This window comes from Phoca vitulina, unplaced genomic scaffold, assembly GCF_004348235.1.
Source record: "Phoca vitulina isolate PV1807 unplaced genomic scaffold, GSC_HSeal_1.0 scaffold2, whole genome shotgun sequence".
Taxonomy (NCBI): domain Eukaryota; kingdom Metazoa; phylum Chordata; class Mammalia; order Carnivora; family Phocidae; genus Phoca; species Phoca vitulina.
This window is the reverse complement of record NW_022589705.1, coordinates 94,277,197-94,294,571: the sequence shown is the minus strand read 5'-3', so window position 1 is coordinate 94,294,571 and position 17,375 is coordinate 94,277,197. Positions and strand designations below refer to the sequence as shown.

The window sequence follows — 17,375 nt, the reverse complement described above, 5'->3', positions numbered from 1 at the left end:
CTGTTCCAGACCGTCATGGAAAAAAACGCTGGAGAAGGGGTGCCTGGACGGCTCCGTCGGTTAAGCATCTGACTCCTGATCTCAGCTCAGGTCTTGATCTCAGCGTCGTGAGTTCAAGCCCCGCTTTGGGCTCCCTGCTGGGCGTGGAGCCTTCATATAAATGAATGAGTGAATGAAGAATGAATGAATGAATGAATGAAAAAACATTGGAACAAAGGATTCCATTTGCAGTACAGTGCCCGGGAGAATGGAAGCAGGTGCTCACCTGAGGAGAGGCTGCTCTCCGTTCCCCCACCCTGTGCAGTACCATGATGATAGAAGACGTTCAAGCAGGCAGGACTCAGGTTTTCATGGAAGCTCCCCGAATGAAATTGTTCAAGTGCGGTAGTTCATAATTACCCCCACAAACACTGAAGCGGCCGCTGTCGAGATAAGACAGGCCGGAGTGGGGATGATTCCTATGCTACTTTCTTTCCCACCGGGGAAAATGGAGCTCATTATGCATGGCGGGGACTGTGTGACATGATTATAGGACGCTTCAGGTTGCCAGGGACAGAATGCCACCTCGAATTGGGTTAAGCAAAACAGGGGATCTGGTGGTTCCTGTGTCGGAAAGTTCAAGTCGCTGGGGGCTGGACTGGGGTGTCCTCCGTCCGTTCTGTGTTCCTGATTTCCGGTGTGGCCTCCAGCTCAGGGCGGACCCTCACCCCACAGGGGCCAGACGGCGGCAACGGCTTCAGGCTCACGTTCATCGTCAGCCAGCTCGGTGGAAAGAGCGGTTCTCTCGAGTCCGTGGTTTCCGTGAGAGTCCCCGAACTCCAGGCCACGGCCCTGCAGGCCCGGGAGAGGTACGGGGAGAGGTTCTCACATCTCCCTGCTCTGGTCACCTGCTCCACCCAAACGCGGGGAGGGGCTGAGAGCGGGGCGGGAGGTCCCCGGAGGAAGGGTCGGGGGCTGTCACCAGGGCAAGGGGCAGCAAGGGCACACGGCACAGGCCAGACCTCACGGCCCCCGTGTTCACTTCCTGCAGCTGCTGTCCCAAACCACCACGAAATGGCGGAAAACAACACACATTTATTATCTTGCAGTTCTGGGGGCCAGGGGTCTTACAATCAAGGTGTTGGCAGGGCTGACTTCCGGAGGCTCTAGGGAAGAATCCAATTCCTGCCCTTTTCCAGCTCCGAGAAGTTGCCTGCATTCCTTGGTTCATGGTTCATGGGCCATTTTCCTTCCCCCCCAACCTCCCCCTCTTGTCCTTAGGCTGCCATACAAAATATCATTCGCTGGATGAGTTAAACAACAGAATTTTATTTCTCACAGTTCTGGAGGCTGGGAAGTCCGAGATCAAGGACTGATCTGGCCCATTCAGTTCCTGGTAAAAGCCCTCTTCCTGGCTTGTAGTCAACTGCCCTCTTAGTGTGGGCTGGGGCCTTGCTGTGTGTGTACACAGCACTGGGGGAGAGGGAGGGGGTCAGAGGGAGGGAGGGAAGGAGGGAGGGAGAGAGGGAAAGAGGGAAGGAGGGAGGGAGGGAGGGAGAGAAAGAGGGAAGGAGGGAGAGAACAGCTTTTCTGGTGTCCCTCATAAAGATACGAACTGGGTGCCTGGGTGGCTCAGTCGGTTGAGCGTCTGCCTTCAGCTCAGGTCATAATCTCAGGGTCCTGGGATCAAGCCCCTCGGCAGGTTCCCTGCTCAGCGGGGAGTCTGCTTCTCCCTCTCCCTCTGCCCCTACCCCCTGCTCATGACTGTCTCTCTCTCTCAAATAAATGAATAAAATCTTAAAAAAAAGAAAAAAAAGACATGAACTCCATGGGATCAGGGCCCCACCCCATGATCTCATTTTGCATTCATTACATCCTTAGAGGCCCCATCTCCAAACACAGCTTCAACACAGGGATTTTGAGAGGACACAAACATTCATACCATCTCTGCCCTTTCTGACGTTCTTGCCTCCCTTTTGGAAGGACCCTGGTGATAATCCAGGATAATCGCCCCACCTCAAGGTCCTTCATTTAATCACATCCGTAAAATCCCTTTGGCCACACTAAGTATCATGGTCACAGGCTCCGGGGCGCAGGGGGCTCTGGGCAGACTCGTTCTGTCTAGCACGTCCCCTACCCAGATTCGCCTTCATCCTAACGCCCTTACCTTCCCACCCTAACTTACAGCAGCGGGTCATTCAGACCGACCTCAGAGACCGGGCCGGCCTAGTGGGTCCAGCAGCTGGCCATGCTGCCCCTGACCTTTGACCTCTGCACCGGGGCCCAGCACTCAGCCCCGCAGCCCAAGGAGAGCTTTCTCCAAAAAACACCCGGGGCAGGGGGAGGGGTGCAGAGGTGCAGAAGCCCAGTGGGTGTGAGAGCCAAGTGCCCTGGAGTGTCACTGTCCTTCTAGGAAGTCCCTACAAGGAGGGAGGGAGGGAGGGAACTCAGCCACTTTCTACACTTTCTCTCTATCTACCTACACAGGGCAGAACTTCGGACCCAATAAAGACCTCCTCTAAGATGGAAAAAAAGAAAAGAGGTAAATGATTTACAAAGGGACAGGAGGGGTGGGTTCCAGCTTTGTTCCCCGGCTTGTCACCTATAGGCTGCCTGACGTAATGGGCGAATCCCGGGGGCTCCTGCGAACTTGTTGGCAAGGAGCTGACCCCACCGGCCACGTCCTGGGAGGGTCTCAGCCATCCCTGGAGGGGTAGGGAGTGGAGAAGGAGAGGAAGGTGCTTCTTTAGAGGGTCTGGCAGTCCCTTGGCTGTGCAAGCTTCTGCCATTCTTGAGGGCCACGCCACACAAGCCCAGAGCCTCCCTGAGCGCTGTCACACTGGACCCCAGCGGATGGAAGCATCTGGCAAGCCTCGTCACCAGGCTTGGCCAGGGCCTGTGCCGCTCCTTTCCTCTGGGAGGAACAGGTCCTGGGGGGGCCAGGAGCTAGAGGATGTCTCCTGGACCCTGCAGGCCTGGCCCCTGGATGGATTCCAGAGCCTGGAATCCTTCATCCAGGCCTCAGTGACCCAGCACCTGGAGAGGTTTTATTGTATTTTTTTTTTTTTTTAAGATTTTATTTTTAAGCAATCTCCACACCCAACGTGGGGCTGGAACCCACAACCCTGAGATCAAGAGTTGCACGTTCCACCGACGGAGCCAGCCAGGTGCCCCCGGAGAGATTTTAAATGACTCTTCGGTTAAGTCAGCGAGGCTGAGAAGCAGCCCTTCTGGGGGTGTATGGGCCTGGGCACGGCAGCGGCTGCTCAGTTGGCACGGGGCCCCTGGCCAAGGCCAGCCGGCCCCACCCACGGACAAGCCAGGTTTTTCCTGAGTGGAATGTACCAGGCTTTTCCTGAGTGGAAACAGGGTTCAAATCCCCTGTGCTCCATGGGACCGAGGAGCCGGGCAGGCCATCCGGGTCCCCTAGAAAAGGTGGGGAATTCTGGCCGCCCGCCGGGAGGAGAGGGAAGAGGGTGCTGAGAGGCGTCAGGCTGCTTCTCCACCCTCCTGAGTCACACGGGAACGCCTGAGACCAGGAGGCAGGTGGTGGGGGGGGGGGGGGGGGCGGTTGCTGGCGGCCACAGGCTCTGCTAGGATCACAGCGGGGACAGGAGGAGAGGGGGCCTGGAGCCTCGAGGAAAGCGGCTGGGGGGAGGGTACAGCGGCTGCCTGGGTCCAGATAGCACTTCCTCTCCTCCACCCCTCCCTCCTTTCCAGGGAGGGACACACTGGCCGGCCCCACCCACGGGGACAGGGGACTGGCCTCCCCACTCCCAGCTGATCCCAAGGCAGCCCGCGGTCTGGACTCACATCCTCCCCTCTCTCTCCTACCATCATGAGCTTCGTCTCCTTCGTTCCATCCCCAACATCAAGCACCAAGCCAGGCATGAAGTTGGTGCTTAATAAATGCTAGATCCCTCACCTCCTTATGTGTCATGATCAGTCTATCGAGTCCCCCAGCTTGGCCCCAGTAGGGTCACTCACAAATGAGTAACCAATCATCAGCATAAGCTGAGTTGTCTGCCCCCAGGGGAAGAGACTGCCCAGGACCAGCCAGGGTCGCACACACGCTGAGAGAATGGGGATCCCACCTCCTCTGCCCCCGGGAGATGCTTGCCTAAGCCTGCAGCCTACAGCCACCCTCCATCCCCCACTCCCTGGGAGGATCCTACAGTCACTAGATTAGAAAGCTGCCTGGGGGCACCATCCTTGTTTGCTATTTGGTGCTTCCAGCAAGCAGAGCCTGCTCGGCCCATCCTGCAGCTGGAGGCCCAAACAGGGAGTCCAGAGGAGCCCTTTGAAGTCCCCGTCTTAGCTGACGACCCTTCCCTCTGGCCTCCCACCAGGGAATCCCACCGGTGTGGACAAACACCCTTTAGAGCTCGGAAAAGAGAAGCCATCTTTCCAGAAAACCTGCGGCCAGGCTTGGCCCTGCTGGAAACCATTGCACACAGTTCTTGGAGGCTGGGACCATGGCTTTCTGCAAACTGACATGGGCTGTGGGGTGCCAAAAGGGGAAGCAGAAGACCTCAGGGTGCCAAGCCCAGACCCGCTCCTGGCCACCTCTCACACGGGCAAGGCCGAGGAGCACCTGGGAGGGGAAGGTTCATGCTAGCCTGCTCCCTTGCACTCGGGGACTAGAGGTGGGACAGCTGGGATTAGTCAGAAATTCCGAACTGGGTCCTCAGCCAGCCCAAGCATGGGGACCTTCTCCAAGTAGAAACCTCGGCCCGCGCTTGGACAGAAGTTGCCTCTGAGCTGGAACCAGTCTGATCCACCTGGCTGGAGACACTGATGGCCCAGGACACTCCAGCCTCTGGGGGTCTGTAGGGAGAAGTTGGGCTTTGATATCTCTGAGCCCTGGAGGAGAGGGAGGGCTGCTCCCCGCTGGAGCCAGGATCCAAAGAGGTGAGCGCTGAGATGCAGAGACGGATGAAACTTTGTCTCCTACTCTTGAGGAATTCCAGGCAACACAGTATGTCTACACAGAGGCCGTGGAAGCCCAGAGAAGAGCCCGGGAAGTGCCCTGGGGCCAACCCTTGAAGGACCGGGAGCCGGGCTGGAGCGGGCTGGGGCCAAGAAGATGCTGCAGAGAGACCTCTGCCGGGGCTTGGGGGGCGGGGGGTGTGCTCATTTGTTCAGCGGTTCCTTCCCAAGTGCCCGCCGAGCGCCAGGCCCTGAGAGGCGTGGGCCAGTGTGCCAGCCCCACCGCCGTCCGGGAGCTGCACCTGCCCCGTCCCCGGCCAGGGGAAGTGACTCGCCTCCGAAGCTCCCGCAGGCGGTATCCCAGGAGAGCACACAGGAAAGAGTTTGCAAGTTTTACGGCCACTGAAGTCAGCTCAGGCCTGGGGAGGGCGAGGGCCAAGCCGGCAGGTTCTAATTAGGGGATTGAGCTCCTTGCAGTGGCCTCGGGGCTGGGGGGTGACGCCAGGTTTGCAGAACAGCCAGCACTGTTTTGCGCCCGTCTCCCAGCAACGGGGGCCCCTCTGGTGAGAGCTACAGCCAGCCTGGCTGCTCAGCCCTGTGAGTGGCCAGGGCACGATGCCCACCGGGCTGGAGCTGGGCCACCCCCTCCTGCCGCGCCCCTCCCCATCAGGCTGGCCTGGGGGCTCCCAGATCCCCGCTGGGCAGAGGGAAAACTGCTTCCCCCCAGCCCCAGGCCGCAGCACCGTCAGGACCCAAAGGAAGTGAGGGCAGGGCCTGGATCTGGGCTTTACGGCCTTGAGTTGCCCTGGGCAAGCACTCTGGTACCACTGGCACACATACATAGTAGGTGCGCCCAGAAAGGACCGACAACTGGAACCCAGTATCTAGATCATGCCTGCACACAGTAGGGGCTCAAAAATGTAGACCGGATAACTGAATTCAGGGCTTGGGACCCTGCCTGGCATATAGTAGGCGCTCCATACGATGTACTGAGCAAGCAAAGGACTGCAGCTCGTCTTGGCCCGGTGCAGGAGGCTAGAGAAGCAGGCGCCCTGCTGTGTCCAGCCCGCATGGGCAGTGCCCGAGTCGGGGCAACAGCCCTTGCCCTGCTGCTGGGGGCAGGGGTGAGGGAGGGACGCGGCCCGGCCGCGGGTCAGACAGTGTGAGTCTGGCCTTTGAGGGCTATTCCCAGCAGTTCCTCTGATTCACAGCTGTCCCAGGAACAGTCATGGCTGTGTCAATAAATATCGGTGACTCCGAATGACCTCTCCGTCTCGCAGGGCCATTAAGGCTTTCCTGCCCCTCCAAAGACCCAGTCCGGGCCATTGTTATTCTAGCCAGCGTGTCACTCTCCCTGCCAGTTCGAGGGCCTTGGAGAGTGAGTGACCCAGTGAGCCCATGGTCCAGGAAGCATTTGCTGTGTTCTCGCTGCGCTTCCTCGTCTACGGGGAACTCCCAGGCCTCCCCGGCGTTCGTGGCCCCAGGGTGCAGATGAAAGACCCTCAGAGAGAGCCAGAAAGATGCTCCGGTTGGCCCTTCTCCCCCACCCCCGCCCGCGTGTCCCCTTTCGCCTCCCTCCATGCCAGACAAGAACACGATGCCCAGCAGAGAGGAGCCACCCCTGCTCCCCTCATGGCTCACGCTTCCCTCGGCTTAGACGGCTTAGCGGGGTTAGACGGAGTCTGAGTTCCGAGCGCTTCCTCGGCTGCGCCCCCTTTACAGGAGGCGGATTTCACAGTGAAGGGACAGGATAGTTGTGAGCACCCGGGATGTGCGTCATCTCGATTCAACTTCAGAAAGCATTGACTGCGTGTTGTCCGTATGCCAGGAACTCCGGGGACCGGGGAGGACACTGCCAGACCCAAGCCAGGCTCCGTCCTGTGCTCAGGAGGCAAAGCAGATCATTGCAGAAGCTGGGTATGAAAATGGAATTTTGGGGCACTGGGGTGGCTCAGTCGGTTCAACGGCTGCCTTTGGTTCAGGTCATGATCTCAGGGTCCTGGGATTGAGCCGCACATCAGGCTCCCTGCTCAGCTTCTCCCTCTTCCTCTGTTGCTCCCCTTGCTTGTGCTCTTTCTCTCTCTCTGAAATAAATAAAATCTTAAAAAAAAAAAAAAAAAAGGAAGACGGAATTTTGGTCATGCAGGACACTGTCCTTGATCTTAGAAGATCCCTGTTGAAATCATTGAGGAGTGAGGTGTCACTGTGTCTGTGATTGACTTGAATATTTTTAGGTGCTCCTCAAGGAGGCTGAGCGGGAAGTAAGGTACAAAGCAAAGCGGGGGGGGGGGGGGGCACCTGGGTGGCTCAGTTGTTGAGCGTCTGCCTTCGGCTCAGGTCATGATCCCAGGGTCCTGGGATCGAGCCCCGCATCGGGCTCCCTGCCCCGCGGGAAGTCTGCTTCTCCCTCTCCCACTCCTCCTGCTTGTGTTCCCTCTCTCGCTGTGTCTCTCTCTGTCAAATAAATAAATAAATCTTAAAAAAAAAAAAAAAAGCAGGGGAGAGGGTACACAGGACAGAGGCTCACACTCCGAGATTGCTGCACGGAGAGCAAGCTGGGGCAGGAGGTCCTGGGGGGCCGCGGCAGGGATTACCCAGCTGGGCTGAGGACAGGATGGCAGGAGGTGCACGGTCTTCGGAAAGGAACCCCCAGCACCCCCCGCCCAGGCACCACCCGTCCCACTGGGCAGCTCTGTCCTGCTGAGGATATCGTCCTTTTAGCTTCTGCGCCATGGGTGGGGGTGCAGCGGGCCGAGGATGGTGGCAGAGGGTGTGGAAAGAATCGGGAGATTCTTGGGAGGCAGCGCTCACAGGGCTTGGTGCTGGCTTGGATGTAGGGAGAGACGGTGTGCAAGGGTCACAAGAACCTCTAGTATCCGGCATGAGATCCAAGATAGTGGGGGGCCGCTGTCAGAGGTGGAGACTAGGGGAGAAGCAGGTTCCGAGTGGGAGGTGAGGAGCTCAGTTTCAGACATGCCAAGTTTGGAGCTTGTGGGGTGTCTCAGGGCTCCAGGAATTTGCAAGGGCCTTTGCCCAAATAACCGGGAGACCAGAACTCTGAGCTCAGGCCTGAGCTGGGGGCTGCCGTGTCCTTCGGTAGCGCCGGCCAGGGGTGCTGGGCGCCTCGGAGGTGGAGCGCCGACCAGGGCCAGGGCAGACAGGGGGACGTCTGGAACAGAAACTGTGGCTGTCTATCCTGCATTTGTTTTCCCAGGTTCTTCTCCATCTGCTGGGAGGGAGGGGTAGGGCTGGGATCACAGCATGCTCCATCCCCACAGGGCCATGATGAGCCAGGATTCCCAGATGCACCGGGAGGCCACCCACCTCCTGTCCCAGGTCAGAAAGGTCTGATTTCCCAGAACTTGGCGGAAATGGAGCCACACATTTCAGCCTGGGTTTTCTACGTTCCATGTGTCTAGTTTACTTATCATTCGGGCAATGCTGGGTGGCTCGGTCGGGTGGGCCACTGGGTGCCTGGTCCCTTCCTGGCCTCCTTCCTGGCCACCTGGAAGCAAAGCTCTCATTCCCATGACAGAGGCCTTCAGAACATAGCTATCGAGCACCTCCCATGCTCCAGGCAGCATTCTAGATGCTGGCCATGTAACAGTGAGCACAACCAAAGTCCAATCTAGAACAGTCATAGTTTATTATTGTGGTAAATAATTATTGATAATGACATGATATGATATATGTAGTAACGGGCAAGCATATGGTCATGCCGACCATTTACTGAACACTCAGGCTAGGCCAGGCACTGTGCTGAGTGCCCTCCCTCCCCTGTAACCATCACAACCACCTGTGTGCAGTCTCATTCTCCCCATCTGACAGATGGAGCACCCAGGGCTCGGAGAAGCTAGGTGCCAGCATGCCCATCAGCAGCTGAGAGTTAAGGAGTTTGAGACCCGATCCTGGTTCAGGTCCAGCTCTGTCCTCACAGGTTTGGCCTGATCCCACCGCTTCTCTGTGTCTTCCAGATCCTGGGCTCCTCCTTGCTTCTGGATCCGACCCTGGCTCCCTGCTTGGGGGCTGGCTCGGCCCACCTTGCTCAGCAGCCAACCCGCACAGAGGGGAGGGCTGGGGGGGAAGGGTGCTGGCCCAGAGACCGGTTCAGGTAGGCATGGGAGGTATAGAGTTGCCAGACATTGCAGGGGACATACTTAGATTAAAATGTTATTTGTTGGGGCACCTCGGTGGCTCAGTCGTTAAGCATCTGCCTTCGGCTCAGGTCGTGATCCCGGGGTCCTGGGATCGAGCCCAGCGTGGGGCTCCCTGCTCCGCAGGAGGCCTGCTTCTCCCTCTCCCACTCCCCCCTGCTTGTGTTCCCTCTCTCGCTGTGTCTCTCTCTGTCAAATAAATAAATAAAATCTTTAAAAATAAAATAAAATGTTATTTGTTGCTTATCTGAAGTTGAAGTGTAACTGGGAGTCCTATTTTACTTACTAAATCTGGCTCCGTTAGGGGTGGGTGTGTGAAGCAGTGAGGGGTTTCCCAACAGCACGGGGTTTCCCTCGGCCACCCTGCTGACCTCACCGGTACCCACCTGCCAGGCCTGCCAGGCAGGAGATGCACAGTCTTCGGAAAGGACCCCCCCCCCCCCGCCCCGGCACCACCCATCCCACTGGGCAGCTCCGTCCTGCTGAGGATATTGTCCTTTAGCTTCTGCCCGGTGGGTGGGGATCCTTCCTCCCCGCCGAAGTTCGGGTGTGAGCTCCCCGTCTCCTGATGGTTTCCACTCCACCAACATTTGCTTATAAGCTTGACTAGTAAAGCAGAAAGGTGCAAGCCGGGCTCAGAGTTTACTATTTACAGTGGCCACTGTAACACATCTACCCCATCTAGCCATGCTGTCACCATCCCAGCCCCAATCCCGGCCTCTGGGGCCTGTCCTTCTGCCTTAGAACACCAGGGCGTCTTGGTGGGCAGGGAGAGTGGACCCTCCAGGCCAGGATTCCAAGAACCAGTCCTCACCCCAGCTTAGACACACAGAGTTCCGGCTGCAGGGCTGTTGGCTACGGATCCTATGGAAGCTTCTCCCTGCATGAAGAATTTCCATATCCAGGCTCACGTTCCATGCTGTGCTGCTAGATGTCTAACAACCGGTTCTCTGGGGGACAATGACCCCATAAATATATGTGCATAAGTTCATTATAAATCTTACTACAAATAGGGGCGCCTGGGTGGCTCAGTCTGTTAAGCGCCTGACTCTTCGTCTCAGCTCAGGTCTCGGTCTCAGGGTCGTGAGTTCAAGCCCCGCTGGGCATGGAGCCTACTTAAAAAAAATAGTAATCAATCAATCAGTCAATCAGTCTTACTACAAACAAATGCTTGATTACCCTCCAGCTCAGCAAAAGAAATAGTGAGTGGGATTCTGACCTGAAGCTTAATCGATGTTTCCATTTCAATGAAAGACTAAGGAAAAGTGAGAGGACGAAAATTGTTTATTGGAACTTCACTTTCTGGTGGAATTGGATAATAGTGTTTGAATACTGGAAGAGGTTTTCCCTGATTTTTTTGTGTGCTCCTCCCAATGGAAGGACCAGGGACACAACTCACCTTCAGGTTTAATCTGCATTATTACCCCTTCTCCGTCACTGTCTTAAATCTAGACGATCAGCAAAACAATAAAGCAAGTCCTAAGAGTGTTCGTCAGTTTCCATGTTGGAACTGCTTACCACTGTTGATTTTATTTCCAGTAGATATAAATATCTTTAAGAGCAGAGACAATAGCCAAATAATCAAGAAGTGATGAGTTTTGAGTATCCATTAGCTTTGTTAATATAATTCATTTAATTGTAAGTTTGTAGAACTGAGTTATTAATGAGAGCTATATTTAACCACTGGCTCATAAAATTCCTGAAAATTGAACATTTGCCTTTCATGAGCCAGTACAAGCCCGCTCCAACATTCCGGTGAACTCACATTTCATTCCCCTGCAGCTCTAAATGATGGGTTTAACTATCTCTGTTTGACGAATCAGGAAGCTGAAGCTCAGAGGCTCAGGACGAAAGCTTGCCCCCAGGAGGATCTTAATGCCAAGATGACTTCAGTCCTGCGCCAGTCACCTGAGCTGGGCTGAGATGAGCAGGGACAGGACCACAGGTGTGCTTGGGGATTTGCTGTGAACCAGTGAACACACTTCTCTCAGTCTGGTGTGGCCTCCAGACATCACAGCCCCCACAGCGTGTAGAATCCTCCAGAACAAAGTTTCAACAGAAAGCCTTCAGAGGAAGATAACGTGGTGGCAGATAACGCCTTGGCCAGGCCTTGGATGCTGGCTGAGCAATGAGAAAACTTGGCAAGTGTGAGAGGACCCAGGGAACTCCAGAGCCAGCAAAGCACACCCCAACTGATTAGCCAACCTTGAGACTCCAAGGCTGGACTTTTTCCAGAATGGCAGCCCTAGGGATTTGTGCGAGGGTGGGGCCTAGAAGGCTGGGCCCCTTTCAGACTATCACCCATTCCTCACGCTACTGGGTCTGGTGTCAACTTAACAGCCACGGGGTCCAGCACGTGCCTGACACTGCCAGGTGCTGTGGATACACAGGGGAGAGAGGTGGAGAGCCTGCCCTCTGTCCCCACGTCCAGCTCCCTGATTGGAACAAAAGCTCCAAGAGGGCAAGAGCATTGGGTTTTGCGGAGCCGACAGCAAGGGCTTAATATATACCTGTCATTGGAGGAATGGGAGCCAGGTGTTTGGGGCCTGGCGGGGTGGCGGGGGCGGGGGGTGGGGGGGAGAGAGACAGATGTATAAACGGAAGGTTTTATGGAGCCAAGAAAAACTTCGTGGACACCTGAGCTGAATCTCGAAGGCCTGGCAGGAGCTAGCCAGCTAAGAGTGCCAGGCAGAAGGCACAGAGTGTGGGAAGTCAGAGCTTTGCTGGCTGGATGTGCAAGGGTCCTGTGGCTGCTGTAGCCAATTAACACAAATCTCGTGGCTTAAAACAACACAGGTTTATTTTTTTATATATAGTTCCAGAGGTCAGAAGTCTAGAATCAGTCTCACTGAATGTTATGGGCTGATATATGTCCCTCCTCCCAAATTTCTGTGTTGAAGCCCTAACCCCCAGTGTGACTGTGTTTGGAGATAGGGCCTTTAAGGAGGTAATTAAGGTGAAATGAGGTCATCAGGGTGGGGCCCTAATCTGATAAGACTAGGGTCCTTATAAGAAGAGAGAGAGATGCCAGAGAAAAGATCACGTGAGGTCATAGCAAGAAGGCAGCTCTCCACCAGCCCGGAAGAGAGCCCTCACCCAAAACCAAATTTTCTGGCACCTTGACCTTGAACTTACAGCCTCCAGAACTGTAAGAAAATAAATTTCTATTGTTTAAACCACTTAGAGTGTGGTGTTTTTGCTATCGAGAGCCAAGTAGACTAACACGCTGGGCTAGAATTGGGCTTTGGGGAGCACTGGGTTCCTTCCGGAGGCTCTGAAGGGGGAGCCTGTTTTCTTGCCTTCCCAGCTTCTAGAGGCCCCCGCCCGCATTCCGTGGCTCTGGGCCCTTCCCCAGTTCACTCCAGCTTCTGTTCCTGTTGTCACATCTCTGTCTCTGACTCTGACCCTCCTACTTCCCTCTGATAAGGACCCTGGAGATTACTACATGGGGCCCAAGATAATCCAAAACAGCCTCCCCCATCTCAAGATTCTTAACTCCAATCACATCTGCAAAGTCCCTTTGCCATGTGAGGTCACATAATCACAGGTTCTGGGGACTGGGGTGTGGACATCTTTGGAGGGCCATTATTCTGTCTACCATGCTGAGGTCAGCCAAGAGAAGCTTGTGTGTGACAGTGTGTTGGGGGGACTGGGGGGCTGCGAGGATGCAGAAAGAATATGGATCAAGACTTTGTACAACAGGCTATAACTTTTTTTTAAGACTTTATTTATTTGACAGAGACAGCGAGAGAAGGAACACAAGCAGGGGGAGTGGGAGAGGGAGAAGCAGGCTTCCTGCAGAGGAGGAAGCCCGATGTGGGACTCGATCCCGGGACCCTGGGATCATGACCTGAGCCTAAGGCAGATGCTTAACGACTGAGCCGCCCAGGCGCCCCATAACTTTTTTTTTTTTTTTAAGTAATCTCTATGCCCAACGTGGGGCTTGTACTCACAATCCCCAGATCAAGAGTCTCAGGCCCTACCAACTGAGCCAGCCAGGTGCCTCCTTTAAAAAAAATCAACCTGAACTCGTTCCTCCTGAGGACACTCAAGCTACATCCATCAGAGTGGAGCAGCAGTACCTGTGGGCTTGTCCCTTACTTAATAGTGCCAGAAACACAACTCATACCGGCTTGGGGGGGAGGGGACAGCTATTAGCTTTATCTGAAAACTTAACAGTTCAGCTTCAGGTACATCATGATCTAGGAGTGCAAATGCTGTCATCAGGTCTCCATCTTTCTCCACATCTCTAAGATTAGGATTTCTCTAGAAGCCCATCACGAGGGGGCATCTGAAACCCATAGTTTGCCATCCTTCTGACTCAGCAGCCCCCCCACCCCCGCACCCAAGGTTTCTCATTGACCAGGCTGGGTCACGTGTGTATTCCTAAGCCAATCGCTGCAGCCAGAGGTGGGAGTGGGTACCCTGACCTGCAGGCTCTGAGTCCTGGGCCCACCCCCAGGAGAGGAGGGCAGGGTCTCAGCAGTGGTGGCCCATTCTCTAACCTGATAGAGCGAGGCTTCTATCAGCAGGTGGAGGGGCTGCTGGGCCTATAGGAACAGCAGGGCCCCCTGGTTGGGGTGGCCTGGTTGAGGCCCCTCCCAGCTTTAGCTCCACAGTTACCCTTCCAGTGGTCCCCCAGTCTCTGAGGAAAGCCTGAGTGGACTTTCTCTCCCTGAAATCAGAAGGACCCGATCCCAGCACAGAGGGTGCTTCAGGCCTGCCAAGAAGTTCATTTAAATTCCAACACGCCAGGCCTAGACATAAGGTCACATCTTTAGAGCATCCTGCTCTCCCACTTGGGGCTAAGGGCTTAAGACACTGGGGACAACGACACTCCAAGTCTGGGCTGGGTGGCTGGTCAGCAACAGGATGACAGAGATGTCCCTTGAAAACAAAGCACAAATTCTATACCCCATGGGCGCTTAGCAGTTTTTTGGCTAGATTTAAGCTTTTAGAGAATGACCCAACAGAATTTCTGCCCATCACTGAAAAATAAAATTGTGACCATATCCCATGCCATGTCCCCTTAGGGCTTGGGAGGAGCATCTAGTCTGCAAAAATACTCCCAAGTGCCTCCTGTGCACCTGGCATTGGGCTGGGCGCTGGAGGGCAGTGCAGATAGCAGTCGCTGGGTGCCCCTGTCCCACCCTCCCACTCCTGCCCTGGTCCCGAGCCCAGGCTCCCCACCCTGTCCTCGTCCTGCCCCAGCAAGCAGGGCTTGGCCAGCTTGACCTGTTTTGCCTTCTAAGTGGAAACAGGCTGTTGCAAAGTCAGCTCAGGGCAGAACCCAGTGACTCTTGATTCATGTTCACCTCTGACCAAGACAGAAACACAGCTGTGGTTATCAGAAAGCTGCTGAAAGGCTGGGGTGGTTGGGGGGAGGGGGGGAGCCAGGAGAAGGAGGAGGGGTGTGGGGGGAATGGAGAAGCTCTGAATCACACGATCTTATTCATGGGGGCAGATGTGGCCACAGGATGGGGAGAGAGAGGAGATGGGGAAGGGAGGGGGTCCTCTGCTGAGAACACACTTCCTCATCCCCCTCCTCCTTTGTCCCCTCCCCTCCCCGGGGTGCAGGGCATTTCCTAGGAAGAGCAAAGGCAGTGCTTTCCCTGAGATCAAGGGCCAGGAGACTGTCCCGGTCCTGGGAGGTGGGGGGCGGGGTAGTTAGGCTGGCCCGGCCAAGGCGGGGTAAAGGAGTCCACAGCCCTGTAGGGCCACCTGAATCCTGAGAGCAGATTCCCAGGGGGTCAGGGCAGCAGTGGCCTTGGCAGAGGCCTGGGGCAAGTGTCCCCACCTGAGCAGGGCAAGACAGGGCCAAGCAGACCCTGACCCCTGGCCAAATCTGTTGGTTGGCCAACCCACGGAACCGAGGTAGAACCCCCACCCCAACCACCCATGGCCAACAACTGCCCAAACCACTTGAAAATGGCGAGTCTCCCGTTGGTTGGAGACTTCAGACTTTGGAAAGGTCAGGATTCATGAGCAGATTGCTTTGCCGGTCCTCAGAAGGCAGTGGAGGAGGCAGGACCACGTCTGTGCAGCAGGTGGGCCTGGGGACGGCCGGTCAAGAAGCTGGTTCCCAAGTGGTGGGCTCCCCCTGGCCCGAGATTCTGAGCAGGGAGCAGCTCTCGGCCCACGAGCCTGGGCCAGTGGCCTAACTTCCCACAGACGCAGGACGCTTCCAGGCAACGGGACCTCCGAGCCCAGAGAGAACGCCTCCAAAATTCCTTAGGATTTTTCTTCCTTAGTCAACCGAGTATCTATTTATAGATGTGGAAATATGCATGGAGAAAGGACTGGAAGGAAATACACGAAATATTACCATGCTTATTTTCTTCTTTTCCTTATTGGATTGTCTTACCAAACATAGATACGACTTTCAAGATAAGGAAACAGATTATTAAGGGGCGCCTGGGTGGTTCAGTTGGTTGAGCATCCGACTCTTGATTTTGGCTCAAGTCATGATCTCGGAGTCATGGGATCCATCCCCCAGTTGGGCTCCTCACTGAGTGCAGAAATTCTCCTTGCTGAGATTCTCTCTCCCTCTGCCCCTCCTGCTCGTGCTCTCTCTTTCCCTCTCTTTCTAAAATAAATAAATAAAAATCTTAAAAAAAAAGATTATTAAGGTATAATTAATCTTGGTGTCAGTATTCATGCTTGTTACAGAAAGTGAAAGGGAGAAATCAGAAATCACCCAAAGTACTGCTAACTATTAACATTTTGCAGTCCCTCCTATGCAGACATTTTGGGTGTGGGGATGTTGTTGTAAGTTTAACAGTTATAATTGTATTCCGTTATTACAAAACTTTTCTATGTGACCACCAAGTTATCACACTCTCTTCTAAAATGTCTGTCTGCCATTTATGTGTGTATAGTACATACTGGTGTGGCTGTTCTCCCACATTAGTGTATCTGAGGAGTTTCCACATCTTCACTGTTATAAATAACACCGAGGTGAACATCTTCGCATGGAAAATTCTTTTGTGTTTTTAAGATTCTTAAATTTCCAGATGGATTCAAATTCCTAAATTTCCAGATGTAGGATTATGGTGTGAAACAACACTGTGACCTGGGATCCACATGGGTGTCAGGCCAAAGCCCCCATCTTTAATCCCAACAAATGGTATTAAGAGAAAAATGGGAATGAGGTTTCACTGGGGACCCTCTCCCCACCCCGCGGGGTTTTTATACGGGTGGTGACGGGGTCCCTGAGCTCAGCCCTGGCCTCAGCGGACAGGGTGCTGCAAAAGGTGGAGAGAATTCAAAGATTAGTCCTGGTGGCTGGGGAGCTAAAATCTGGACAAAGGAGCAGCTGGGACCACGAGGGCGAAACCCTTGTTCCATGGGTGGGAAGGCTTCTCAGAGATGAAGCCGCCTCTTCTAGGACAGCAGGGTTCCTGCAGGGTCCCTGGGCGGGCGGGGACGCCCTGCTCCGGGGGCTCCGGGGGCTCCAGGGCCCTGGGCAGGCAGTGAGAGCCCCGGCAGAGGGTCTGGGAGATGAAACAGCAACGGGATGCCAGGCAGGCGGTGGACGCGTGGTGGGCACACAGGTCCCTGCGAACAGGAGGCACAGCCCCCGGCCCGCACTCCTCAGTGTCTGAGGGCATCTCCCCCACCCACCACCCACCCCCCATCCCCCCCATCCCGGCCCCCCCTCCAGCCTCCAGGCCGCCGCACCTGCCCCACGCCCACCCTGCCGGAGCCTCCGCTCCCTCCCAGGTTCCCGCTTTTCTGTGGAGACCACAGCATCCTGTCCCGGCCCAGGGACCGCAGCCGCCCTCCGACACGAACACGCAGGGCCAGCGACTTCCTGCCGCCGCCACACGACAGGGCTCCCGCCTCCCGCCTCCCGCCTCCCGGCTGGCTCCGACCCAGAGCTGCTGCGCATGCGCGCTGCCCGCCCGCTGCCCGGTCTCCTGCTCCCACCTTCCCGCGCACACGCGCACACAGCACACGCTCCCGTCCCGCACGCGCTCACACGCACACACAGCACACGTGCGCACACACACAGAGCACACGCTCCCACCCCGCACGCGCTCATGCGCTCACGCACACACAGCACACGCTCAAGTGCACACAGCACATGCTCAGGTGCACACAGCACACGCTCACACACAGCACACGCTCACACACAGCACACGCTCACGCGCACACAGCACACGCTCACACACACAGCACACGCGCGCACACAGCACACGCTCAGGTGCACACAGCACACGCGCGCGCACACAGCACACGCTCACACACACAGCACACGCGCGCGCACACAGCACACGTGCGCACACAGCACACACTCGCGCACACAGCACA

General features: G+C 55.8%; 1 long non-coding RNA gene across 1 annotated transcript in view; it reads right to left on the bottom strand.

The window, feature by feature from the left end:
* Window positions 1-15,612: 15,612 nt before the first annotated feature.
* Window positions 15,613-17,375, bottom strand: part of LOC116625510 — a 4,345-nt gene continuing 2,582 nt past the window's right edge. The window contains exon 3 of the long non-coding RNA XR_004298088.1: window positions 15,613-15,648. This is a non-coding gene — a long non-coding RNA (uncharacterized LOC116625510). The remainder of the gene's footprint in view (window positions 15,649-17,375) is intronic.